This window comes from Martes martes (genome assembly GCF_963455335.1).
Source record: "Martes martes genome assembly, chromosome: 16".
NCBI classification, from domain to species: domain Eukaryota; kingdom Metazoa; phylum Chordata; class Mammalia; order Carnivora; family Mustelidae; genus Martes; species Martes martes.
In genome coordinates this window covers 5,834,977-5,845,331 of record NC_137904.1, presented here as the reverse complement: position 1 = coordinate 5,845,331, position 10,355 = coordinate 5,834,977, and the positions used below count along the sequence as shown (strand labels likewise).

General features: G+C 35.1%; 1 long non-coding RNA gene across 1 annotated transcript; it reads right to left on the bottom strand.

Moving 5' to 3' along the window:
* Nucleotides 1-292: 292 nt before the first annotated feature.
* Nucleotides 293-10,155, bottom strand: LOC308357759. The gene is made up of 4 exons (XR_013968240.1): nt 8,451-10,155; nt 7,641-7,731; nt 2,433-2,518; nt 293-821 (listed from the first exon to the last, which is right to left on the bottom strand). It is a non-coding gene; the product is annotated as an uncharacterized lncRNA (long non-coding RNA).
* Between the last annotated feature and the right edge of the window lie 200 nt (nt 10,156-10,355).

Below are 10,355 nucleotides of genomic sequence, written 5' to 3'. Positions count from 1 at the left end.
AGAGAGTAGGTGTGGCTGTTCAGCAGTGGCGGAACTGGATGTGCAGTTAAGCACTTACCTCACCCATCAGGTAAGTTTCTGTGTGTACATTCGGCTTTCCAGGTAGCCCTACCAACCTCCTCTTTGAAAGGGCAGTAAGACTTAAAATATATCACTTCTGATTGAGGTTGAGTTACTGTATTTCCTTGGGTCAACACAGATGTATGCCTGAATGACCTGAACCTACTTACTGAGCCGTTTTCCTTTTTAAAGTTCTGTATTTCTGTCTGTCTTTCTTTTTTTTTTTTTTTTTTGGTGTTTGAGAGGAGTTGACTTTACTCCACTGACATTGTGGATGACACAGAACTATACATGGTGTTAAAGAAATTGTTTGAGAGGGAATCTTTTTGTAAGATACTGGATCGATGAATATCTTTGGAGCTACTTTTAGTCTAACATTTCAACTCTCCTTTTGTGATTAGAGAAATCCCAGTACTCTCAAAGTTCTTTGACTTTTAAACATACTGTAGTTGTTTGCACATTGAAACTATAAAACTTGATGTATTGGTGCAAAACCTTTCTTTCAGGTCTTTCTTTAGTGGAGAAAAATTGTATCTGGTTTCTAAAACTTAGCAGGTCATTTTAAAAACCAACATTCAGAAAACTTAGGAGATGTGAATATAGCCAGGCAGATTCTCTCTTTCTAAATTAAAATTTAGGGGCACCTGTGTGGCTCAGTTGGTTAAGCGTCTGCCTTCAGCTCAAGTCATGATCTCAGGATCCTGGGATTGAGCCCCACGTCGTCGGACTCACTCTCTCTCTTGTGCTCACTCTCCTTCTCTCTGTGTCAAATAAATAAATAAAATCTTTTAAAAAATTAATTAGTTAATTAAAATTCAACTTTAACATTTATGAAATTGAATAAAAATAACTTTGGTCTTCAGAGTATATTTACTCTATTTTTTTCCTTTTTGTTAACAGAATGGAAGTATTATGGAAGACCTAGCTTTATGGAAAAATAATGTAGGCAAACGTTTTGAGGGTGTTGAAGATTGCATGATATGTTTCCCAGTCATTTGTGGTTTCTCTTCCCAAAAAAGCCTGTAGAACATGCAAGAAAAAGTTCCATTCAGCCTGCTTGGTAAGCCCAAAGAGAAATTAACTTATTTATATTTTATGTATATTTATATGTATGATATCTAAAAAACGAAATGATGTTAAACTCGTAATTGTAGTTAATAAAAGGCATATTAAAATGATTTTTCAAAATCTGTAAAAAATAATTATTAATTTACGGAGACTGGTAGCATCAAAGCACTTTAATAAGTGGGTGTTTTATTATAGCTCTCTCAAACAGTAGATGTTCCTGTAAGATCTAGACCATAAAGGAGACTAAAAAAACTAGGGGCCATCTGGCCTTAGAGCTCTTTACTCGTTTTAAACATCATAGTGAAAAGAAAGCTGCCCAGTATACAGTCGCTTCATAAGGAGGTCTTCCTGACATGTCTTAGTGGTTGGGTGGTGTGGGAGCCTAGGGAGAAAGAGTCGTACTGTAGCCTTTGGAAGTAATGCTGAGTTGTGTTGATTTTGGAGATGAATGGGGGAAGCTAAAATTTTGGTATTCTCCCTTTTCCACTTAATCATTGTTAAGCTTACCTTGGATGCATATTTAAACTGACGGCTTTAAAAGGTTCTTTTAACATTTAAAAAAGCATTTTTTTTTCCCAGTACAAATGGTTTACGTCTAGCAACAAATCCACTTGTCCACTCTGTCGTAAGACCTTTTTCTGAAAATTTTTCCTTCCATTGGAAGTGATCCCTGAAGAAAATCAAACAAGGACTGTGGATCTGGAGCCATCTTAAAGTGTTGATGGGAGGAGGCCAGTGAGCATTACTTTTAAATAGGACCTTCTCTGGAAAATTATTTTGGTTAATGTAATGATCCTAAAATCAGGTTTACTTATCTTTAGATTGCTTTGTAAATGTTTGGAAACCTTTTCTTTTACATAAGGATATTACATATTTGAGAGAAAATATTTATATTAATAGTTTAATCTTTTTGTATATTTTTAAAAATAAATATGGAAATACCCTAAATTACAGAATTGGAATTTGTGAAAGCACTGTACAACTATGTTATACTAAAAAGCCCATTAGGTTTGTTGACCTATGTTCTAGAAGAGTCCAAGTGAGGCAAATGAATTGAGAGGGTTGATTTATATCTACAGATATTTTAAGATTTATTTATTAGTTATTACAACAAAATTAATTAGTATTCTGATATTTGTAGGTTATTTTAATGGTAAAAATGAGGCTAAGCTATTAATATAGCTTATCATAAGCTATTTGAAGCATGCTCTGAAATCCTATGTAAAAGAGTGTAAACTGAAATTTAAGGTGTCTCCATTAATCAAGGGTTATGAAATTCAGAAAATTAAATTCATGGCACTGACCTTTTGCTGTGGAAGAATTTCCGTTTGTTAGTGAAATTTGAATTGCAGTCTTGTCAGTGAGCTTATTACTCCATTTGAGTGAGTCTCTAGAGGGTATGAAGTTGAGAGAAACAGAATTAGATTATCTCGTGCATGAAGCAGAGTGGTAGTTATCCCTCTATTGAGAGGGAAGAAATAAGTATTTCTGAAACTTAAGACCGGTGGAAAAAATAAAAATTTTAAAATGTTGTAGGAGGCTTTCAACTTTGTAAGCAAATTTTGCTATTCTTCCTGGCCAAAGTTACACTAAATTAGAGATTTGGGGGAGCTTATTTTTTTTCCAGCCTTTAGAAGTATAAGTTAATAATTTTAGTACTAAGTAAAATTCAGTATAATGGGCTGAAGTGGAATAGGTGAATACGTTCCGTTTGCCACAGCACTGTTACCTTTAAAAAACTGTACCCAAGTTCTAAAAGTATGGAAGTTTGGAACTTGGAATAATTGTATTGCAGTCTTCCACTACATGGGAAATATTAGCATATCTGATAGCAAGTTTACTTGAAAGATCAGCTGATCATCTCTGTTGCAAATGTTTAATTGGCAAAAAGAAGTCATATTAAATAAAAATCACAGCTTACCATCACCTGGGTAAAATGGTTATTACTGAGATAGGATGAATGTGGTCCGAGTGTCATAGTCGAGTGTGAAGTATTATGTGTGAATTATAGATCTCTTGAGTTGAATATGTAGATGCAGTGTCCTACCCAGTTTTGTCTGTCTCTTGGATTTTTCTCCCTAATATTTATTATCTTATAGCCTTGAGACTCAAGGAGTAAGTGAGAACAGATAGCAAAATTCTACTACCTCTTCTTAACCCCTTTCTTAAAATATTCTCTGTGTCTCTCTCTGACATAGTAATCCCAAAGATTGTGTTACTCCTCTGTGAAAGTTGCACACTTTTCCTTTAAAAATGGTTTTAAAATAAGACCTTGTTTATATCTTTTCCAATAGTGGTACTTCTTGGCTTCTGACCCAAACCTCAAGTAGAACAGAAAAGGGAATAATGGAGCATTGTTTTTCCATGTTAGCATCTAGGGCATCAGGTTCTTGGTGAAACACTATAATTCAGTGGAATACTTACTCTTCATACTTAGGACTCTTAACACATTTCTTTGAGACTTGTAAATATAAGTGTAAAGTTTGTTACTGTTTATATGCTTAAGAAAAAACTTTCCAGAATAAGACTGAAATTCATATCATTGATTAAAGTTTTATTTATATAGCTTTAACAACTGCAGAGCATCCCTTACAATTTTAGCATAAGGACATTAAAAATTGCATGAGATTCAAAGCCCATTAGCAAAATTATTAACTTAAAATCCTAATGTAAATTGCAAAGTTTAGAATTTATTTTTAACTCTTATTTATCCCATGTTCTAATGTATGTCCATAAGTTTCTGTGGCTTAAATAATGTTATTATTTGATAAGTTTTTGTGGTGTGGATGATTGTTATTATTTGATTGTTATACCATATGTGCCCATTAAGATTCTATTTAATTATAAAATATTTCAAATATACAGAGTAATAATAACAATAATATAAATGCCCTTGTACTCCTCACAAACTATTTTGCCATATTTGCTTCGGATTTTTAAGTAGGCTCCATGCCCCATATGGGCCTTGAACTCACCACCCTGAGATCAAGAGTTGGATGCTCTACTGACTGAGCCACCCAGGTGCTCTGCTTCGGATTTTTAAAGAAATAAAATCTTCCTCTTTTGTACTTCTCCCTGATGCCATCTCCTCTTTCCCTCCCTAGAGCCAACCTACTCCCTCCCAGATGTAATCAAAATGGCTGAAGGAGGTTTAGAGAGGAAAGAGCTTTTACATCATGTGATTCAAAGTTATTTAACACTCAGTCATACCATCTCAATACTGGGCACATCACTGGGCTATTTACACACAGTGTGAAACACTGCCTTACAACTTCCATTTTATCCCGGTTTCTAAAAGCATTTCTGTTTGTCGTCTTAATAGGCCTGTTAACTGGGGTGCCTAGGGGGCTCAGTGGGTCAAAGCCTCTGCCTTCAGCTCAGGTCATGATCCCAGGGTCCTGGGATCGAGCCCCCCTCTCTCTGCCTGCCTCTCTGCCTACTTGTGATCTCTGTCTGTCAAATAAATAAATAAAATCTTTAAAAAAAAATGGGCCTGTTAACTATAAAGTTCAAAGAGAACACATGAATAGTATCTTTGAGGAGGTGTTACAGAGGTACCTCTTCTTTCTCTACTCATTTAAAAAGTGAAAAGTAACATTTTTGAGGGAAGTGATTCAGGAATACCTTTGTCTGCAAGTAGGAAGATGACTAGTTATCTGCTGTTCCTTTCGGTAGTGATACTGCAGTATGAGGAAATACATTTGAAATAACCAATTTTCAATTACATAAAGAAATTTTCTCACATTGTTAAAAAAAAAAAAAAGTCCAGAAGGTAATTTTCCAGAAATGTTGAGAAGGGAAACTAAAAAAGAATTTGCTTTGTAATTGTTTATAATGGCTCTGAGGTGGGGGTGCCTGGGTGGCTCAGTCATTATGCAGCTGCCTTGGACTCAGGTCATGATCCCAGGGTCCTGGGAATGAGCCCCACGTCGGGCTCCCTGCTCAACAGAGAGCCTGCTTCTCCTTCTCCCTCTGCCTGCTGCTCTGCCTACTTGTGCTGTCTATCTCTCTGTCAAATAAATAAATAAAATCTTTTAAAAAATGGTTCTGAGTTACTATATATTAATAATCATTTCAGTATGGGTTTTAAATAAAGGAAAAATTGATCTTAAAATACAGAAAATTATGTAGTTTAAAAAGGAAATGGATTTAAATGAGAAAGTCACCGTAGACTGGATATAAGGTCTAATCACACACACTCCTCACCCATCCACATTCAGCTTTTGGGTGGTCTCAGAACATTAGAACAGATCTAAAAATGGGGAAGTAAGCAAAAAAGGCCTCTGACAAGAAGTTTTAAATTCAAATAGCAAAATGTACTTTATTTATACGAGAGGCTCTTATTTAGAACCCCTGAACTCTTAGCTTAAATACAAGTTTAACTAAATCACTTGTTTGGTATTCTAGCAAACAGCACATGGAAAGAGAGAGTGGAAATGCCACTAACAGGTAACAGCAAAATAAGACAACGTAAAGCAAGAGAAAAGAGACAGAGAGGAGAGGAAATGAAAACTCAAAATCACTGCAGGCTCTAGCTACTCAGTATAAGGCAGAAAGCCCTGAGTAATCCTCATCACAGCTAGCACAGAATAGTAACTAATGCTCATTTTAATGACCCTGAATCAATCAAAGATAAAGTTATTATTATTATTATTAGTTTACTTTAGGAATGTAAGGAAAGCCATATGACATATCTGAAAAAAGTCTTTTTTCTAAAACTAAAAAAGAAGCAAAATAAAAGTACTACTTTGTAAACAGGTAAGCTTAGTTATCTAAAACAATGATTTTGATCAAGGCTGTGATAATCTATGCCTAGTGTTCTGAATATTAAACAAACACAGAGTTTTCTAAGTGGATCATAATACCTATGCTAATGCCTCCTTCTTCCTTCTTTCTTTGTCAGCATTCAGAGTCACCATCACCTCGAACCCCCAAAAGAGCTGACTGGCATGGACTACCATGAGCCATGTCCTGAAACAGCCGTGAGACTTCTAGATTTAGACTCAATGGTCTGGGCTTAAATTCTGTATTTATCACTCTATTAGCTACATGACTTTAAAAAATGAACCTCACCTCAGTTTCTACCTCTGTTAAAAAAAAGATATTCTGAATTTCTTATTTATCTAAAGTTTTATTACTATACCAAAACCATATATTTAACACTAATCATGGACACAATAAAGAAATAAGTTAAAAATTTAAAGGGCAAAACCTTCACAGTGAACCCATGTAAATCACATGAGTACCTTTCTGGATAATCTAGTTTTTAATAGCAGTAACAAGTCCTAATAGGTAAGAATTTCTTACATCTTTGGCTTAATTCCTTCTAAGCTGAAAAATCACTTCTGAGTTTAAAAAAGCAGAAAAGCTAAATACTCTTAACACTAAGAATACACGTCAAGAAGCACGGAAAACATTTTTATTTCTTATCCCTATCTGGTGTTAAGACTTTTTGCTTACAAAAAAGCACTTAAAACAACAACAAATATCCAAAATTACCCAAGTCTTACTAATTAAAATAGTAAAGGAACACTGCGACTGGGAAATAGATGTGTAAGTTAAAATGATGGTTCTGTAATTGTGACATGTTTTTTTACCTGTCAAGGTCTCATTCCCCTCTTTCTTTTGATTTCATCTCCTTGATCTCTAATGGGTAAATTCTCTATCCTCTCATTTTCAATCCATTTAGCTCGGGTAGGGCTTATCCCAATGCAGCTGTCCTGGGTGAGACTATTACTCAAGCCTAAACCCCTTTGGCCACAGTGAGAGATTTTGAGATGGCATATGATCCAAGATGATCCAAGCAATACTCATTCTGGGGCTTGTAAGACTAACTAAATAGAAAGAGTTTCTTTCCATGGAAGGATAAGGGAGATGTTTGCTGAGAAGTGCGAAATAGACATGCACGTATCTTCTTACCAAGAAGAAAAAGACTACCTAGAAATAGAGCCAACAGAGAAGTTCAGAGCTAAGAAAAAGATGCCTGTTATAGCATTTGAGTTCCTGGAGCCAGCTATGCCTGAAGCCACACACTTTACTTAAGCCAGTTTAAACTGGATTCTCCGTCACTTCTGACCAAAAGATGACGGATCCTTCCAAGACAGTAGAAATTTCCTTTGAATTTTGGACAAGATGAATTACGTCAGTTAAGAATTTACTTCGTAGGGGCGCCTGGGTGGCTCAGTGGGTTAAAGCCTCTGCCTTCGGCTCAGGTCATGATCCCAGGGTCCTGGGATCGAGCCCCACATCGGGCTGTCTGCTCCACAGAGAGCCTGCTTCCTCTTCTCTCTCTCTCTCTGCCTGCCTCTCTGCCTACTTGTGATCTCTGTCTGTCAAATAAATAAATAAAATCTTAAAAAAAAAAAGAATTTACTTCATAAATTATGGGGTATACTATTTAGTGGATTAAAAGTTAATTAATTTATCACTCAAGCTTCTTTGACCTAATCATCTTAACCTTAACTTATTTGAAAAGGAAATTAACTATTATTGGACAAGGATGAATAGCTCACCAAGTCTGTAATTACTGGCTGAATGTGGACTTTGTCACAGCGTGCTGTCTCCAGAGTGCAAGCTGCTGCTTCAGGGTTGGTATCAGTGCACCTAGAAACAGAAGAGAAAGAAAACTGTATTTTACGACCATGAGGCAACCTATTACTGAAAAAATTTTAAATGTTCCACTGCTTTTTTACAAAGCAGATTTAGGAAAAAATGAAAATGCTTTAATAATGGTGAAGGAAAAAGCAATAAATGTTATATTAATGAAAAAGATTGTTATATTGATATAATGTGCAAGAGTAGAAACTACACATACATGCATACACATCTGAAGGAATTAAATTATGAATCTAATGAATACTATGCCACCACAAAAATGAAATTTAAAAGGAATTTTTGAAAAATAGTCATGATACAATATTAAAAACATAGGAAGTGGGGAAAAAAAGAAAGAAACACACTTGGACCATGTGTGGTAGAATTGGAAGTGATTTTTATTTTCTTCTTTAAACTTTCCATATTCTCAAATTTTCTTAAAAATTTAATTTTCAATTTTTTCTGGTAATCAGACTATTTGCCTAAAAAATTTCAAATTTAGAAATACCCTAAAATCATTTTGTTGCTTCTATAATTATGTAGTATGATGGAACGGTTTTGGACATGCAGTTAAAATGTTTAGGGAAGAATAATTTATAATCTGAGTCCTTCCTACACTTAGGTAGACCCTTTCATTTCATTTACAAAAATGATTTCATTCAGGCAGTCATACCCCTAGTGAATTTCTTAGCGGAAGATGTGGATGAATTTGATATACTTATACTTACATGTACAAAGCTTGAGGACCCATCATAGAGGCTAGGAATGCAGACACCACTCCAGACCCTGATCCTACTTCAAGGCGTATTTCCACTCTAAAAAAGCAAAATAAAATAAATGAGTATAGTAGGATAAAAATATACATCACAGAAAATGACGCTCAATCTAGTTTTAATGTGTATTTCTCCAGCATCACTCATCTGCAAATACATGGAAATACAAAAGAAATTTATAAACACACTATAAACCACTTTGTGCTCATTTAATACTGTTTAATTACACACTGGGGTGTGTAATTAAAGTCCATAAAATAGATAGCTTCCAATTCATTACTATAAAACATTACATAAAACTATGGAATTAGGTTGAGGGTTGAAAATATTAATATGAAAAACATCACCCCTTCTCACAAGGGTTTAGTAGTTTAGTACTTCCCTAAAATGATAGGGTTAGTTATTATACTATTTATTTATGATGTTTTCTCTATCATCTAAAAGTACATAACATTCACAAATCCATTAGTATATCCTAGAGAAAAAAAATTCCCCCTTTCTCTTAATAGATTTAGAGCAGGAAAAGAAATTCGTTATTTGTACAGCTGTACACTGAACTGAGAAAATCTCACAGAATCTGATCTTACAATATTAGTATAACTTTAAAATGCTTTTGAATAAATTCTTTATTACACTCTATTTTATCCTTCAATTAAATTTACTTCCCTGCCTATAGTCTACATATGCATCAAAAGCACCAGTTTTCTCCATCACAGAAATGGGTTTAATGGGATTTAGGTCTTGCTGGCTACTAGCCTCAAACAACTATCCAAAAATAAACTCTAGCAGCTTCTAACTTTTGGAATCAACCCACATTATCTGACAAAACTTTATTATTCTGTGGGAAGGTCTGTTGAACCTTACCAGGAGGCTTTTATTTGAAAATAACTATCATGCTTTCATAAACAGAATCCCAAGAACAGAAATAATCTGACTTTATAACAAAATCAGCTCCTTTCACAGCATACTTTGCAATGCAATTGGTGCTTGTAAATCTTTCTGGGGTCTCTTGAGACTAAAAGACAAATTACAAAAAGAAATATAGGGTTCTACATTCCAGTAAATCCCAAAGTTCCATCATTTACAATGAAAAGCTGGCTTCATAAGCGTTGGGGCATTTTATATATGGAAAAATCTGACCAGGTTTAAGAGAGAGAAACACAATACAGAAATACAGATCTATGAAGCCTGACTGCTATTTTATCTTGAGATAACCAATTTCAAGTCTTGATCTTTAAATAAATCTAATTACTCAAATTCCTCTCATTAAAACAATAACAATACAGGTATTCATTCTTTTAATGTCATTTAAAATTTAGGAGGGGGGCACTTCAACAAGTCAGTTTTATTACTTACAAAGTGCTAGGGAAAATTCCACAGGCTGCTAGCTCTGTAGCTATTTAAAATTTTAAGTTAAATGAAAAATTACGCTCTGCAGTCGCACTAGCCACGTTTCAAGGGCTGGGTAGCCACACGCGGCTAACTGGCTTGCTGTTCAGGGCAGAATACGCTGTTCAGTGGGTTTCAAAATACTTCTCCGCGCCATGATCTCACAACCTCACTTCATTTTTGTGCCCCTCCCTTACTATAGGGTGCCTTTATATACTGAGTAAATTAAATGCCACACAACTTTTAATATTTTATATTAAAATATTAATATATTTCGGAATATTTGGTTTTTGAACGTGTTATCACATCACTGCTCTCGGGGGCTGTGGAAAAGATACACGCTGGCGTAGTAAGGAGCTGTGGAGCTCCCGAGACCAAAGCAACACCTTGGCAAAAGTAGAGAGATCCCTGGCCCGCCCATTACAGGTATCTAAAGGAGGATCGTCCGTGACGGCGTTCTGGTATCCACGG